A 17868-nucleotide genomic window follows, 5' to 3' on the forward strand; every position below is an offset into this window, starting at 1 on the left:
ATATACAGTTGTGTTTTGGATGCAGAATTCAAGAATAAAGAGGGGCAGCCCAGTTATTATAATATTTTTTCCAGGGGAATTTTGTATCTACTATTCCTTTCTATTTTAGAGCCTTTTTGTTTATAAACCATTAGATCATACACAACTATTTAAAAATGCTGCTTGAAATGTAGTTTCAGTGGTAGAGCACTTGTCTAGCATGTACCACACACTCCGGATCTGATCCCCATTAACACACACACACACACACACACACACACACAAATAAACCTCCACTTTTGCTTTCTATTTTTTTAATTTATTTATTTATTTATTTATTTATTTATTTATTTGAGAGCGACAGACACAGAGAGAAAGACAGATAGAGGGAGAGAGAGAGAATGGGCGCGCCAGGGCTTCCAGCCTCTGCAAACGAACTCCAGACGCGTGCGCCCCCTTGTGCATCTGGCTAACGTGGGACCTGGGAAACCGAGCCTCGAACCGGGGTCCTTAGGCTTCACAGGCAAGCACTTAACCGCTAAGCCATCTCTCCAGCCCTTGCTTTCTATTTTTTAAAGGCTAATGTTTTGTATGTGTATGAGAGTGTGTATTTGAAACAGGTCTCATGAAGGCAATGCTGACCTTGAACTCGGCATATAGCCAAGGATGGTCTTAAACTCCTAATCCTACTACAGTGCTAGAATAACAGATGTTGATAACACACCTCCAGCTCCAAAATTTTATAAATTAAAATGAGAAACTTATACTCAAAATATTTCACATGTTACATAAAGAAGGCAGAAACTGGGAAAAAGTCATGTCTGTAAGGGATTTTTCAGCTGCCCAGGGCTAACCAATCTGAGCTGGGCCAAATGCCCCTGGGAACCTGAAAGCTTGAACACATGGGAAGTGACTGCAGTTGTCAAATCATCTTACAGTGAGATCCTATGTTCTAGGTCCTGTCCCTCCAGAACACAGGTACCTTTTAGAAGATGCCACACTGCTCTTCCAATAGATGTTTTATTTAAGATGCAATAAAATGACTTTTAATTAACAGAAAAGTACAAGACAATACAATATGCTATATTACTTTAGCTGTAACATGAGAATTGAAAAGGAAGGTACTGGACATTGACAATCTATATAGCAGCACTTCACCTGTTTTACATGACTTGATTTTCAAGTGTACCTGAGATAAGGTTTTTTTTAATTAATTTATTTTCAAGCAGAAAGAGACACAGAGAGAGAGAGAGAGACAGAATGAACAGTTATGTTAGTGCCTCCAGACACTAGAAACAATCTCCAGATACATATACCACTTTGTGCATCTGCCTTTACAGGTCACTAGGTTTTGTAGGCAAGCACCTTAACCACTGGTAACTAAAAGGACTTTGGATAAGGGTGGTGGCAGGGACTCCTGGACTCTCAGTCTCACAACTGAAGTTTCATGTGGGGAATTACCTCAGAATGGAGGGCACTTAATAATAGAAACTCTGAACCTGAATATTTCTTATAACTAAAAGAAGAATAGAGGGCTGGAGAGATGGCTTAGTGGTTAAGCACTTGCCTGTGAAGCCTTAGGACCCGGTTTGAGGCTCAATTCCCCAGGACTCACGTTAGCCTGATGCACAAGGGGGCACATGAATCTGGAGTTCATTTGCAGTGCCTGGAGGCCCTGGTGCGCCCATTCTCTCTCTCTCTCTATCTGCCTCTCTCTCTCTCTCTCTCTCTCTCTCTCTGTCACTCTCAAATAAATTAAAATGAACAAAAAATATTTTCTTAAAAAAGTAACAATAGAAAAAGATTAAAATGATTCTTGTGAGCTTTAGTACAAAGAACCAAGGCATTCTGGAAAGATCACTGAGGAAAAGGCTGACACAGATAACCTCAATTTTATTTTTTACATACCCAATGGGAAAATTGTCTCAGAATTATGAGGTGCCTTCACTTACCTTGAATCCTCTTCCTTTCTCCCCAAGCCATTCTTATTGAGCACTTAATACAACTATACAGTACATCAGGCCCTGGAGATAGGCTGGTAAACAAAATATAGGGCGTTCTGCAAGGTCATTGAGAAATCCTGATCAAACTGAGCTGAAAACCTCCTCCATGTAGACCAGCTGACAGAAAGTTGGAAAAAGCCACACTGCATACAGTTCAATGAGAGAGAGAAATCACCAGTGAAGATACCCAACAGTGGACACTGCAAGCCTTAAATTTGGCCAGCTAGGCCAAATGAGCCAACAGGTGCAATAGTGGCATGTCTGTTACAGAGAAAACCAATCACCCTCTAATTTGACTGGAGGCCCACTCCATGGGGGAATACATCCCTGATACTGAAGACCTACAACAGTAGTCATGAGCCCTAGGGGTGTAACATCTGCTGGTGTCTGGCTAAATGTACATACTATGCTCACCAAACTGCCCAGTAAGCACTTCTCTTGACGTTTATACCCATATATCAATGCTACTTCTCACTTTTGGTTAGAAAAAGCTTCTCTTTTCAGATGGGAGTGACCTTGGGATGACCCAGAAGGTGCACCATGGTGCTGAGAAGTGACAGCACTCTCTGTATCTCTATCACACCTTCCAAGGCTCAGGGTCCATTGCGGAAGAGGTGGCAGAAAGAATGTAAGAGGAAGGGTATAACTCCTTACAACATGCTCCGCCAGACACAAAATGGCCTGGATATCCATGACCTCACAGTGCCTGACACTACCTACACAAGACCATCATAATAAGGAGGTAAAAATGATGACATCAGGGCTGGAGAGATGGCTTAGTGGGTTAAGTGCTTGCCTATGAAGCCTAAGGACCCCCAGGTTGAGGCTCAATTTCCCCAGGACCCACGTTAGCCAGATGCACAGGGGGCGGTACGCATCTGGAGTTTGTTAGCAGTGGCTGGAGGCCCGGCAAGCCAATTCTCTCTCTCTCTCTCTATCTGCCTCTTTCTCCTCTCTGTCACTCTCAAATAAATAAATAAAATAAAATAAATTTTAAAAAATGATGACATCAAAATAAAAGAGAGGCTGATTTGAGAGGGGTTGGGGATATGTTGGGAGAGTGGAGTTTCAAAGGGGAAAGTGGGGGAGGTGAGGGAATTACATGGGATATTGTTTTACAATGATTGAAGTTGTCAATAAAAATATTAAAGTGGAAAAAAAAAGATATAGGCCCAAAGAGGTCAGTAACACAGAAAAATTCAACACTGTGAGAGGTTCCATGATGAATTAAGTTGTAGGGTAGGTGTCCCTGTGGAGGCATTTATGATATGATCTTGAAGTGATTGGAGCACATTTTATCAAAATTATAGCTATATGACTTTTTAAAAATAGTTTTATTTACTTATAAGGAGAAACAGAGAGAGCTATGATATATAATAAACGAGCTAGGTCCTCTAGCCACTGCAAATGAACTCCAGATGCATGGTGCCACTTTATGCAGTCTGGGCTTTATGTGGGTACATGGGAAATTGAACCCAGGCTTTCAGGCTTTGCAAGCAAGGGGCATCTTAACTGCTAACTCATCTCTCCAACCACCTATGTGATTTTTAAAGTGGCCTAGACTATCCTCAATTTTGAGTCATAACTGACATTTTTTCAAGAAATGAAATAACCTTGAAGGCACAGAAATTTTACTGTTTAGGTTCCAAGAGTAGGGTATGGGAGCATGCATCTGTAATCCCAGCATTTGATAGGTCAAGGCATACAGGAAGGAGGAAGGGGAAGGAGAGAGGAAAGGAAAAGGGAAGGTAAAAAGGAGAGGAAGGGAAAAAGTTCTGTCAGTAAATAATTTTTACCTATCTTAGCCCAAATTTAGGAAACACTCGGTTTTATATTCTTTATTAAGTTTTTTGTTTTAAAATTTCACAAGTTGGGTTGGAGAGATGGCTTAGCGGTTAAGTGCTTGCCTGTGAAGCCTAAGGACCCCGGTTCGAGCTCGGTTCCCCAGGGTCCACGTTAGCCAATGCACTAGGGGGCTGCAGCACGTCAGGGAGTTCGTTTTGCAGAGGCTGGAAGCCCTGGCGCGCCCATTCTCTCTCTCTCCCTCTATCTGTCCTTTCTCTCTCTGTCTGTCGCTCTCAAATAAATAAAATAAATAAATAATTTTTAAAAATGGGAAAAGAGGAAAAGGACAAGCAAAAGGAAGGGCAAGATCCTTAAAAAAAAAAAAAATTTCACAAGTTACTACAGCATGTGTGAAGAGGACAGAAAATAAAACGAGACGTATGTTATCTATTTCTTCAAAAAATATTTTGTTTCAAGGTAGTGTCTCACACTAGCTCAGGCTGACCTGGAATTCCACCATGTAGTTTCAAGGGTGGGTCTTGAACCCTCAGGATCTACCTACCTCTGCCTCCAGAGTTGCTGGGATTAAAGGTGGTGTGCGCCACCACAACTGGCTTTAAAAAACAGTTTTATTTATTTATTAGAGAGAAACAGGCAGGAAGAGAGATAGAGAGAGAGAAGAATGTGTGCTCCAGGGCCTCCAACCACTACTAATAAACTCCAGGCACATTTGGCGCCCCTTGTGCATCTGGCTGTTATATGTGGATACTGGGGAACTGAATCTGGGTCCTTTGGGTTTGCAGACAAGTACCTTAACCACTAAGCCATCTCTCCAGCACAGATTTATCTTTTTCTAACATGGTGCTGTTCTGTTTTACACTAAGGATATATTCTTTTTGTAGTTGAGAAGTGTACACATATCAACTAATAATGTCATAAATCCAAAACGTTCCTTCATGTGGCATGTTTTCTTGGATCCACTACAAAGGTACACACACTAAATCCTTTCACTGGGGCCTAACTGTTATTGGGCGATAACTCTGATTAAGGACATAATAATATGGTGACTTGTTATTCAACAGGAACAAGTACAAAATGACAATGCTCTACTCAGTAAGCTCTGCCCTTATGTTATCATAATGTAAATATAAACTTCGTGTTATTTCTTCGTGTATAGCTACTGCTGAACACATTCTTCCTATCTTGCAAGGAATTATAATTCTATACTGTCAACTTTAAAATCTTGTACTTTTTCTACTAAGCAATTCAAAGTGCTATGCAGATGCATGTTGATCTGTCTTGTAATTACTGGCCATGTGTATATTAAAATTAAGTACAGTAGCTACCTTTTCTCAAAATTAGCAGGATAATGATGGATGGAAAAGGGAGTAATATTAACCCTTTGTACCACCCAGACTTTAAGCAGAACTATATATATTTAAAATAGCTACAGGGTCAGTACACATTTTGTTTTTATTTACTTATTATTTTCTCTGAGATCAGGCCTTATGTAGCCCTGACTGGGCTCAAACTCACTATGTAGCAGAGACTAGCCTTGAACTATTGATCCTCCTGCTTCCACTTTCCAAAAATGCTGAGATTATAGGTACACACACCACACCACTCCTGCACCTCTTTATCATATATTAATCTTTCCTCTTCATCCTCTTTTTCCTTTCCAAGTAATTTAGTCTTTAATAACCATGGAAAAGCAAAGAAGAAAACCACTTAAGAGCTGGTAAAATTTACTGTGACTTGTGGTCTAAAAGAATGAAGGTTTTGCTCTTTGAGCAAGTCATTCCATCTTCCTAAACTTTGTCTCATAATCCAATTGAAGTCAGGATTAACTTGCCACTACCAGCTGGAACTCTGTAAGGCTCAGAGGAAGTCTGTTAATTATAACGCTGCACTGAATTTGGTGGCACACCTGAGATACCTAGCATTTGGTAATGAAGGCATGGGTGATTAGTATATCATAGGAGGACCAAAAGTTCAAGGTCATCATCAGCTCCATAGTGAATTCTAGGCCAGCCTGAGTTACATGAGACCTTCCCCTCAAAAAAAAAAAAAAAAGTATAACTCATCATAAAGCATCATTAGTGTAATAAAATGCTCTGTAACTTATAATCATATCTCAGTCTCTTTAAACCAACAACAAAGAGAAAAAAATCATAATTATTGTCATAAAGTTATTAATACAGTTAGATTATGGCCAGGAGTAGTGGTGCACATCTTTAATCCAACATTTGGAAGGCTGACATGGGGCTACAGTGTGAGTTCCAAGTCAGCCTGGGTGGAGTAAGACCCTACCTCGATAAAACCAAAGGGAAAAAAAGAAATATTAATTATCATTAAAAAAAAAACTGAGTTCTAATTTACCTACATACGAAATCAATGCCGGGAGCGCTCTAGAGGCTCTCAACAGTCTTCTCCCCATCATGCTTTCTTATCTGGTAAGTTATCTAACATTTACTCATAAAAGGCTCTTTAAAACATTTTAACAGTAAAACTCTAGGGGTGAGGGGGGCTCATTACAATCCTGTAGTACAACTTTTAATAAAAGTTGGGGTGTGAACTTATTAGAGTTAATACTATTCAGTGATGAACTGTTTCCTGTCCACAGCATGCGAAAAGAAACATGTTAGGTGCTGTGGACAGACCTCACTCCGAACCACTTGCTGGGCTGGTGAGCCAGAGGAGTTTAACAGCCTCTGCATGCGCCAGACTTGCATTTGTACCATGTGACAGGCCAATCAAGGCATCTGTCTGTCATCTGCAAAAAGCAGAGAACAAAAACACTTGATAGTTTATTGTGAATCCACTCAGCGCTGCCTCCAGCCTTGTCCAGAGCGACATGAAGTTGCTCTCCAGAGGCCTGGAACCATTCACGAGTGCTTAAAAGCAGAGCTGAATGAATTAAGCAGAGCAGACAGAGGCACCGAAGAGCTCTGTGGCCTGGGTACATAAGCCCCTCTAAACCTCCACATCCTTATCTATAAAAAGAGAAGCAGTACCCATTTCATTAGGTTGACATGGGCATTAAAAAACAGCAGGTGTATAAAAAACATCAGCACTTTACTACAAAGCTACAGCCTGGCCCAAAGCTTTGTTACTTGTTACAAGAACAACACGTCATAGAAGGACAGTCTATCTCACTCAGGTACTGGGGACTTCAGGTGGTGCAAGTTTGGGCTGAGTCATTTAGTGCATCCACTAGTACTCATCATTATACTGATACATTTCTTGCCATTATTTTAAAGTACATTTTAGACCACATAACTGATATGATAGCCAGGTATCATTCCAATACATGCCCGTAATCTCAGCACTTAGGAGGCAGAAGTAGGAGGAACACTGTAAGTTCAAGGCAAGCCCTGGTCTACATAGGGACTTTCAGGCCAGAGTTGCACAAGAGCCCATCTCAAAATAAAGCGGAGGAGGACGGAGGAAGGAGACAAATCATCACTATTAGGAGTCTTATGATCCTCCGTGTGGGATCCCCTCCCCAGGAGCAGAGCGTGAGACAAGGATTTGAGAGCCATGGAAGGTGAAACAGGGAAAGAAGAAAAGCCAGCAGAAGAGCATTACTGAGGTCATTTCCTCAGACAACAGGGGACTAACGCTGCCAGTGCCTGTGAGAAGCACTTAGAACATCTCCCAGCACTGTGCAGCTGAAATGCAGGACAGTGGAGAGATGTCTGTGCCTCTGCAGGAGGAGCTAGAGCAGGGAGTGGAGGGCAGGGACACCTTCCAGCTGCACTTGCGCTTGGAATACAGCAACACCTTTGGGCCCATTTGAGAAACACCAACCTAGGAGACAATCCAGTTTTCCAATAACAGTGGGTTAAATAAATTATGAATCTATAAAACAAGATCATTATGCACCCATTAAAATTGTTTTCAAAGAGCTAGGATGTGGGCTGGAGAGATGGCTTAGCGGTTAAGCGCTTGTCTGTGAAGCCTAAGGACCCCGGTTCGAGGCTCGGTTCCCCAGGTCCCACGTTAGCCAGATGCACAAGGGGCGCATCGTTCTGGAGTTCTTTTGCAGAGACTGGAAGCCCTGGCGCGCCCATTCTCTCTCTCTCCCTCTATCTTTCTTTCTCTCTGTGTCTGTTGCTCTCAAATAATAAATAATAATAAAAAAAAAGAGCTAGGATGTAAACTCGGTAGCATTTCTAAAATGCACGAGTCCTGGGTTTATTCCCCAGCAACAAAACAATTTTTTTTTTTCAAGACAATACTGATAAATGTCTTCCAAGGTACTGGAAACATTGTCCAAGGGTCAGGAAGAATTTAAGAGCCAGAGGCTGGGGAGGAGTCCTGTGTTGGTGGTCACTGCATTCATGACCTCACAGCAGCATAATATTGGGCCCATCAACATTTTGTCATAGATGATGGAAAAAGGCAAAAAAAAAAAATAGTGGTGGGTGAAGACTACTTGGAAAGAAGGGGTTCAGTAGAAGGGAAGCAGGGGAGGGGAGAAAAATATGATGGGAGGGTATTATGATCAAAATGCATTATGCACATTATGAAAATTGTCAATTAAAAAGTCTTTAAAAATACTAATATAAGGCAAGATTCATGATAATTTGGAAGAATGTAAATAGAAACTATGTACAGTGTTACTGTGACTGACCAAAAGAGTAACCAGGAGCCGGGCGTGGTGGCGCACGCCTTTAATCCCAGCACTCGGGAGGCAGAGGTAGGAGGATCGCTGTGAGTGTGAGGCCACTCGGAGACTACATAGTGAATTCCAGGTCAGACTGGACTAGAATGAGACCCTACCTCAAAAACAAAACAAAAAAAAAAGAATAAACAGACAGTCTTCAAATTTCTTATATTTCAAAACCAGCCTTCCCATAATTAGGCACGTTCACTTTTTAAAAATTTTTTTTGTTTATTTTTATTTATTTATTTGAGAGTGACAGACACGGAGTGGGGGTGCAGAGAGAGAGAAAGAATAGGCGCCCTAGAGCCCCCAGCCACTGCAAATGAACTCCAGATGCATGCGCCCCCTTGTGCATCTGGCTAATGTGGGTCCTGGGGAATTGAGTCTTGAACCGGGGTCCTTAGGCTTCACAGGCAAGCGTTTAACCACTAAGCCATCTCTCCAGCCCACACGTTCACTTTTAAACTACTTTCCCTGAAGCTGGGACTTGAATGCCTCAGCCAAGTAACCACTGTTCCCTCCTACTCCATGCAGGGTATAGGTGGAAAGCTGTGGAGAGGCTTGGGTTGTTGTGCTCTTGTCCTTCACGAGGCTAATGATGATTGCTATTCTCGTGAGCACAGCAGAACCAAATGATGCCCTACCCATACGTCAGCAGTGCCGCAGGTCAAAGCAGGGAACTAAGGGACAAACAGAATGAGCCATGCCAGCCACAGCTCAGTTTTGCAAGCATCTATGGCAAGAGTCAAGGCAACTGGGGCTATTAACTTGAATGTCGATATTAGTTTATAAAACAGAGCAAAGATGGGTTAGTTAAAATACTAACAGCTAGGTGCAGTGACACACCATGCCATTCCAGCATTCCAGAAACAGAAGCAGAATTTTGAGTTCTAGGCCAACCTGCTGAGATACACAAATTTAAAGACAGCCTGGGCTGCAAAGAGAGACCCTGTCTCCAAGCAAAAACAATAACAAAGAAAAAACAACAAATAATGTTAGATGCAGATACATCACCATAATATAGTTGGGCCAAAGGAAATCAACATAAGTACATGTGTTAGTGAATATTTAACATGATGTAGGATAGTTAGATTCTGGCTAGTTGGAAGTGCATATATTGTTATAAATAAAAATAGAATTGGGCTGGAGAGATGGCTTAGCCATTAAGGCATTTGCCTGCAAAGCCAAAGGATCTGGGTTCAATTCTCCAGGACCCACATAAGCCAGATGCACAAGGGGGCACATGAATCTGGAGTTCGTCTGCAGTGGCTGGAGGCCCTGGTGTGCCCATCCTCTCTCTCTCTCTCAAATAAATAAATAAATAAATAAATATTAAAATATAGAATTAAGTTAGGTGTGTTGGTGCTTGTCTATAATTCCAGCACTTAAGAGGTAGAGACAGAGGTGCTTTATAAATTTAAGGCTAGCCTAAGCTACATGAACCCCTACCTCAAAAAAAAAAAAAAAAACTAATAAAAGAAAGGACATGTACTTTACTGGAACGTTTTAGTCACAGGTTATATTTAAAAGGTGAGGTATCATTTGCAATTTTATAGCATGTGCTTGGCTTCCTGGGAAAACAGCAAACCCACATAAATATAACCATATATTTGTGACTTTGGGCACATGCTGTGTTGTTGTCCATTATTGTTGCTTTTTAATTTATTTTTGGTGTGTGTACCTGAGGGCACATGTGTGCGTGGGGTGCCTGTGCAAGCATGCATGTAGAGGCCACACTTGAGAGTCTTCCTCGATTGCTCTCATTTACAGAGGCAAAGCTTCTCACTTGAACCCCAGAGTGCACCGATTCAGTTACTTTGTGGGTCTCTTTTCTCTGCCTCCTGAGTGCTGAGATTAAGGCAGGCCCCCACAATCACCCAAACATTTCACAGGGGGTGCCAGGGATCTAAGCTCTGGTCCTCATGCTTACACAGAAGCTCTTCATCCACTGCATCATCTCTCCAGCTCCTGTCTGGTTTTTTGAGACAGGGGTCGCATGCTTTCCATAATGGCCTTGAACTCACTAAATAGCAAAGGATGACTCTGGACTCATGATCTTCCTGCTTATGGGCATGTACTGCCACACCAGCTTTGGCATGTTTTTTGCATATTCCTATGTGTAGGGGCACAAGAGAGCATAAGTGCATGTCACTGTGCACACCTGTGCACAGGTGGAGGCCTGTGCTGTTCTTCAGGCATGTGACCCACATCTTCTTGAGACAGGGTTTCTCATTGGCCGGAGCTCATTAATTAGTCTAGACCCTTGGGCCAGCAAGCTCCAGGGTCCTGCCTGTCTCTGCCTTCCCAGCACTGAGGATACAGGTGCATGCCATCACAGCCTGTGTGTTACATGGATATTAGGGGCCAATCACAGGCCTTCATGCTTGTGGGGCAAACACTTTACCAACTGACCTATGTCCCCAGCTCTGCCACATGGTTTTAAAGAGTATATTTATATATAAACTTGCTTACACACAGAGAAAAGATTAGCAAGAAATATACCAATTATTAATGTAGTCATATTGTGTGTGTGGTTTACACGTATGTGTGCATTGCACGTGGGTGCCCATGTGCAGGTATGCACATAGATGCATATGTGGTGTGAAGGCCAGAGGTTGGTGTAAGTGTCCTCAATTACTCTACGCCTTATTTTTGAGACAGGGTCTCTCTGGACCTGGAGCTCACCTGATGCAGCTAATCTAGGGTGGCTGGCAAGCCCCAGGGACTCACCTAGCCTCTAGCTCCCCATTACTGAGATACAGTCTCCACCACAGTAACTTTCACTCAATTCTGTTTTCCACATAGAATATGAGTCACCTGTGTCTTAAGCCCCAAGTTCAAATAAATAAAATTTGGGGGGTGTTCCTAAAGGCAGAGGAGAGAACACTTTCCCAGTAACACAGAGTAGCTTTGAATCTAACACCATCAAAACAGATTTTCAGGGGGCTGGAGAGATGGCCTTAGTGGTTAAGTACTTGCCTGTGAAGCCTAAGGACCCCAGTTTGAGGCTCAATTCCTCAGGACCCATGTTAGACAGATGCACAAGGGGGACACATGCATCTGGAGTTCATTTGCAGTGGCTGAAGGTCCTGGTGTGCCCATTCTCTTTCTCTTTGTCTGTCGCTCTCAAATAAATAAATTAAAAACAAACAAACAAACAGATTTTTAGCCAATTCTGTCTATCAGCTACAGTTTACTCCATATTTCTGGAGGTTCTTGTTTCATCAAACCCTTGTGTAAGTTGATTGATATTTGGCTTCTCTCACTACTGCCCAGGGATCCGCTTGTGTACTGTGTTGTGTATCAGTGAGATTCATGCAGCAAAGCAAACTCCTGGGTGTGGTGCACACATGCATGGAGGACTATAGGATGATTTATTACAGACACCTGGCCTTGTGCAACCGTGGGGGCTGGAGAAGCGGTCTCAGCAGCTGCTCTCTTGTCTGATGTTGGTGCTGAAGTCCACAGGGCAGGCAGTCAGGAAAGGAAGATGGATGCAAAGCAGAGCAAACAGGAACCAGGGTGAACAGCGTAAGCACAGCCTGGAGCCCGTGAGGGCGCACTGGGACGGATGACCCGTCTCTTTAGTTTCACAGGGCCGCCTCCATCCAGGTTGATATAACTGAGCGATGACAAGAGAAATGTATTTCCTGGGCTGGGAGGGATGGCCTTAGCAGGTTAAGGCATCTGCCTGCAAAGCCAAAGGCCCCAGGTTCCATTCCCCAGGACCCACGTTAGCCAGATGCGCAAGGGGACCTCTCACGTCTGGAGTTCATTTGCAGTGGCTGGCACACCCATTCTCTCTTTCTCTCTCCCTCCCTCCTTCTTTCTCCGTCAAACAAATAAATAAAAATAAAATATTTTTTAAAAAGAAATGTATTTTCCACAGGTGTGGAGGCTGGCATGCCTACACTGCACCAACATGGGTGAGATATAGTGAGGGTTCTTTTCTGAGTCTGCAGATAGCTATCTTTTTCTGTTAGACAGCTGAAAGCAGCAAGCTTTTCCTTATGTCTTCTTAAAAGGGGCAACTGATTCCAATCATGAAGGCTCTACCCTCATGACCGACTCATTCCTCAAAGGCCCTGTCTCCAAGTAGCACATGGGTGTTAGGTTCCATCACACACATTTTGGAGGAACACACACGCTTTGTCCATACCACTGGGACGACAGGCGGAGAGGTGCTGTCCCTGAGGCCCTGGACCTGGTTCATCCTAGACTCTGAGCTGATTGCTGCAATGGGATGAGAATTTGAGATACTTGAATAGGGCATGAATGGGTTTTTGTTGTTGTTTTGTTTTTTTGTTTGGATTTTTTTTTTTTTTTTTGTTTTTCGAGGTAGGGTCTCACTCTAGCCCAGGCTGACCTGGAATTCACTATGGAGTCTCAGGGTGGCCTTGAACTCACAGCGATCCTCCTACCTCTGCCTCCCGAGTGCTGGGATTAAAGGCGTGTGCCACCACGCCTGGCTGGATTTTTTTTAAACAGGGTTTCATGTAGCCCAGGCCAACTCGCAACCCACCATGTATTTGGGGATATAAAGGTATTTTTTGTTGTTGTTGTTGTTTGGATGGGTTTTGATTTTATTTGAGGATCTAGAGATTGAACCTAGAATGCCCTTGGGTATACTAGACAAGCGTTCTTCCACTGAGCTCCATCCCCAGCCCTGTGTTCTTGCTCACTGGAGGAATAGCAATCTTCCAGCACACTGTTTTATGCAGCTTCAAATATGGTCCTCTAATATGAAGGTTCTTAGATTATGGTGGTGGGCAAAGGAACCTGCACCTGCCATAAAACAGTACAAAAGTAAGTGTACATACACACACACAAGCTAAGAAACAATAGATTGGTGGGTCACGGCACAGACTGGTCCATGCATGTGGATTTCATTTGCAGTGGCATGAGGCCCTGATGTGCCCATACACTCTCTGTCTCTCTCTGTTTATACTACTACTACTACTACTACTACTACTACTATTATTATTATTATTATTATTATTATTATTATTATTATTATTTTGAAGTAGGGTCTCACTCTAGCCCAATTTGACCTGGCATATACTACATAGTCTCAGGCTAGCCTCAAACTCACAGCGACCCTCTTACCCCTGCCTCTTTAGTGCTGGGACTAAAGGCATGGGCCACCATGCCTGGTGCTTGCGCTCCTCTCTCTCTCTCCTCTCCTCTCTCTCTCTCTCTCCTCTACTCCCTCCCTCTACCTTTATCTCCATCTTGAAAATAAATAAATATTTTCAAAAATATTGGTGGGTTATATCAATGTCAATATCAAAAATTCTGGTTATGTTATACTACAATTTTATGAAATGGTTTACTTGGGGAGGACTAAATAAGTGCATGCCTGATCTCTCTGTATTAGTTCTTACAAAACTGTCTGTGAATCTGCAATTAACTCAAAAATATCTGAACGGAAGAAGACTGGTTTCCAGTGATCCTGCTTCCCTGCCCTTGTGTATTTCTTCCCTTGAATGTCGGGCAAGACCTAGTCTTGGTCCTAACAAATGGAGTATGGAAAGTGACCAAATCACTTGTAATCAGGCGACATAGGAGCGAGTTCTGATGGACTTGCTCTGTTGCTCGCTCAGCCTGTTTGGAGAAGGCAACTCTCCATGGTGATGAGGCCCAGGCAGTGAGGACCTGAGGAAAACCTGTGGTCAACAGCCAGCCAGGAAATGAAACCCATGTCCCTGAACCCTGCCAACAACCAAGAGGACAGTGTGGAGCCCTTATAATGTCTTCACCTGTGATTTCAGAGAGCCTGAAGCATGCCTGTGCACTTAGACTGCTGTTGCAGTCTGGTTCGCATTGCTGGTAGAAATCACCCAACCAAGAGCAGCTTCTAGGAAAAAGAGATTTATTTTGGCTTACAGGCTCGAGGGGAAGCTCCACGATGGTAGGGGGAAAAACGATGTCATGAGCTGAGGGTGGACATCACCACCTGGCCAACATAAGGTGGACCACAGCAACAGGAGGGTGTGCCAAACACTGGCATGGAGGACACTGGCTATAAAGCCCATAAGCTTGCCCCCAACAATACACTCCCTCCAGGAGGCATTAATTCCCAAATCTCCATCAGCTGGGATCCTAGCATTCAGAACACCTAAGTTTATGGGGGACACCTGACTCAAACCACCACAACTGCAAAAAAAAAAAAAAAAAAAAGTAAGATGATAAGTATTTATATTGCTCTAATGCCACTAAATATAAATAATTAATAGAATTTGTCACTATTTGTCTCTGCTTTCCACTCCAGTATTTATGATTACTAGTTCTTCTCTCTCTACCTTTCACTCTATCATTAGGGTTTCTTTAATTTTTTTTTGTTTGTTTTTTTGAGGTAGGGTCTCACTCTGGCCTAGGCTGACCAGGAATTCCCTATTATAGTCTCAAGGTGGCCTCAAACACATGGCGATCATCCTACCTCTGCCTCCCAAGTGCTGGAATTAAAGGCATGCACCACCATGCCCAGCTCTTTTAAAAAATTTTTTTAAAATATTTATTTGCTAACATGTGGGGTACAGAGAGAGAGAGAATGGGCACTTCAGGACCTCCTGTCACCAGCAAAGAAACTCCACATGCATGTGCCACTTTATGCATCTAGCTTTACATGGGAACTGGGGAATCGAACCCAGGCTATCAGGCTTGCAAGCAAGTGCCTTTAACACCCCAGCCACCTCTCCTGCCCCTCTTGTTGGGGTTTCTATTCTGGTTCTGTTGTTTTGGTCTGGACTTCAGGAAGGAAACTGTTGGACCTGCATCTTTCACTGGAAGTCATCTGCTAGGGACTAGTTTGTCTTCTCCTTTCCTCATTCATAAGTAGAAGTTCTAATTCTGAATGGGACGACTTAAGGAGTTGACACCTTTCAGAGTGAATTAGGTAGGGAGAAACTTTAGAGCATTCTCTCTGGCCCTGGAAGAATGTAAGAAACTGGTTATCCTCAAGCCAAGGTCCCTAACTAGGAACAGAATCTGCAAGCCCCTTTACTACAGATTCCCAGCCTCAGAACTGAGAGATATGAATGTGTACTTTGGGGGCTACCCAATCTACGCCATCGTGTTATAGCAGACGAATACATCCCAAGACAATAAAGTGAATGGCAAGTTTCTTTGAAATGAGCTCTTATAAACTTTGTATGCCCCAAGGATAGACAAGGCGATAGAGAAACAATACAAAATGTCTGTTCACTTTAATCACTCCATCAATGCAGTGTAATGATAGGGTTTCATTTTCAGTCTTGCAGCCTTTGCTAGCAGTGGAATCTCAAATGCCCCAGTTTGCCATCTGCTGCCTTTCTCACAACAATGAGCCGTACCAATAAAAAGCAATTGCCTTTACATAACCGGCCTCTTTTTAACAGAGAGAAAAAGAAATCCAGGCCTAGATTCTGGGTTCCACTTCAGTCACAGTGGGGCTGGGTCCTTATTGTTTGAGAAATCCTCCATTGTATATTTTCCCTTTCATACCTGTATCAATACCTATATCAAATACCAGTGTGTTTGTGATGCTGAATAACAAGGACTATGGGAACTGTGTACGCATCCTTAAGCATCACAGCTTTCTAGGTGCTCCTGTAAAAAGCCTGTTGAAGAGTAAACAGCTGGAATATGCTAACCTGCCCTTCCTCTGGGAGGGGCCCACTTTCTGCAGACCCACAAGATTAGATCTGTGGTTATATTTGTTTAGTTAATTGTTTGTTTTCTCCAAAAGAAAGATAAAACTTCTCTCAGGTCTGCAGATGGGACAAATGGTTACAGCCCAGGTCCCTTGGCTAAGAGCCAGGGAGACTAAAGAGCCTGGGCATTTACACAAGGATAGGCCTTGAGGACAAGTCTTGCTTAAAACCTTCTCTCTCCCAAGAAGCATGTTTTTATGGCCCTTGGAAAGATGTATCTGCATTTCAAAAAGTTTGTAAGAACCTAGAATTCTTTCCATGCATCTCAAAGAAACAAAATCTCTCCCCTCCTTGTGGAAGGAAAGCGTGCTCTCTCTCACACACACACATACAGATGGGTAAAATGCTTTGTTCGCTGCTTATCTGTGGGGTAAAACCACCACCCCGGAAAGTTCAATGACTGCTACTGCGTCACCCATGGATCTAGGTATGGGGTCCTAGGGCTCATCTTTCTATTGTACTCAATGCATGCATGTATACATGCACACACCTACCTCATAGAACTTCACAACCTCAACAAAATGGAAGAGAAGAGTAGACCCAAGATTAAAGTAACAGTGCAACAAGAAACATGGACAAAGAAACAAACAAGATCCCTTCAATTTACTTGTGTTAGTCTTGGAGAAAAAGACTCTTCAGAGGAGAAAGCTGTTTCTAGGATCACTCAAGTAAAAGACATGTCTTAGGCTGGAGAGATTGCTTAGTAGTTAAGGCACTTGCCTGCAAAGCCTAAAAATGCATGTTCGAATCTCCAGGCCCCACAGAGCCAGATGCAAAAAATCAAACCAACCCACAAACATGCCATGCCACACATGCGCGTGTCTGGAGTTCATTCATAGTGGCTGAAAGACCCTGGCGTGCCCCTTGTCTCTCTTTCTCTCTCCCCCATCAAACCCTCCACCTCTGCCCTCTCTCTGAAAAATAAAAAATAAAAAAATACATGTCTTAAGCCAGGTGTGGTGGTGCATGCCTTTAATTCCTGCGCTTGGAAAGCAGGGGTAGGAGAAGCACAGTGAGTTTGAGGCCACCCTGAGACTACATAGTGACTTCCAGGTCAACCTGGGCTACAGTGAACCCTTACCTTGAAAAACTATTTTAAAAAAAGATATGTCTTTTTTTTTCATTTTTATTTTATTTTTAAAATTTTTATTAGCATTTTCCATGACTATAAAAAAATATCCCATGGTAATTCTCTCCCCCCCCAACTTTCCCCTTTGAAATTCCATTCTCCATCATATTACCTCCCCATCTCAATCACTGTACTTACATATATACAATATCAACCTATTAAAAGATATGTCTTAATTACACCCATGACAGTAGCTACTTGGGAGACTGAGGCAAAATGACTGAAAGTTTAAGGCCTAGCTGGGCAACTGTCTCTAAATAAAAAGCAAATAAAGATGGCTGGGGATTTAACTCAATGGCAAAATGCTTGCCTAGCATGTATGACATCCTAGGTTCAATTACTAGTATCCCAAAAAACAAACAAACAACAATTCCTGTGGGAGAGTGGCGGGCAACTCAGTTCTACATCTTGTTTTCAAAGTCAAGTTCAGGAACCAGGGCTTTCCTCTGGTCCTCCTGACTAATGCTACCAGAAGCTGACAGAGATCAAGCAAAGTCTAATTACTCACAGCGCTGCCTCAGCTAAAGAGCTGGTCACATGACAGGTGATGAAGGATTATCTGTAAAAAGGCTATTAACCTGTGAGTCTACCAGTTTACCACAGTTGCCTAGA

This window comes from Jaculus jaculus, chromosome 2, assembly GCF_020740685.1.
Source record: "Jaculus jaculus isolate mJacJac1 chromosome 2, mJacJac1.mat.Y.cur, whole genome shotgun sequence".
Classification (NCBI taxonomy): domain Eukaryota; kingdom Metazoa; phylum Chordata; class Mammalia; order Rodentia; family Dipodidae; genus Jaculus; species Jaculus jaculus.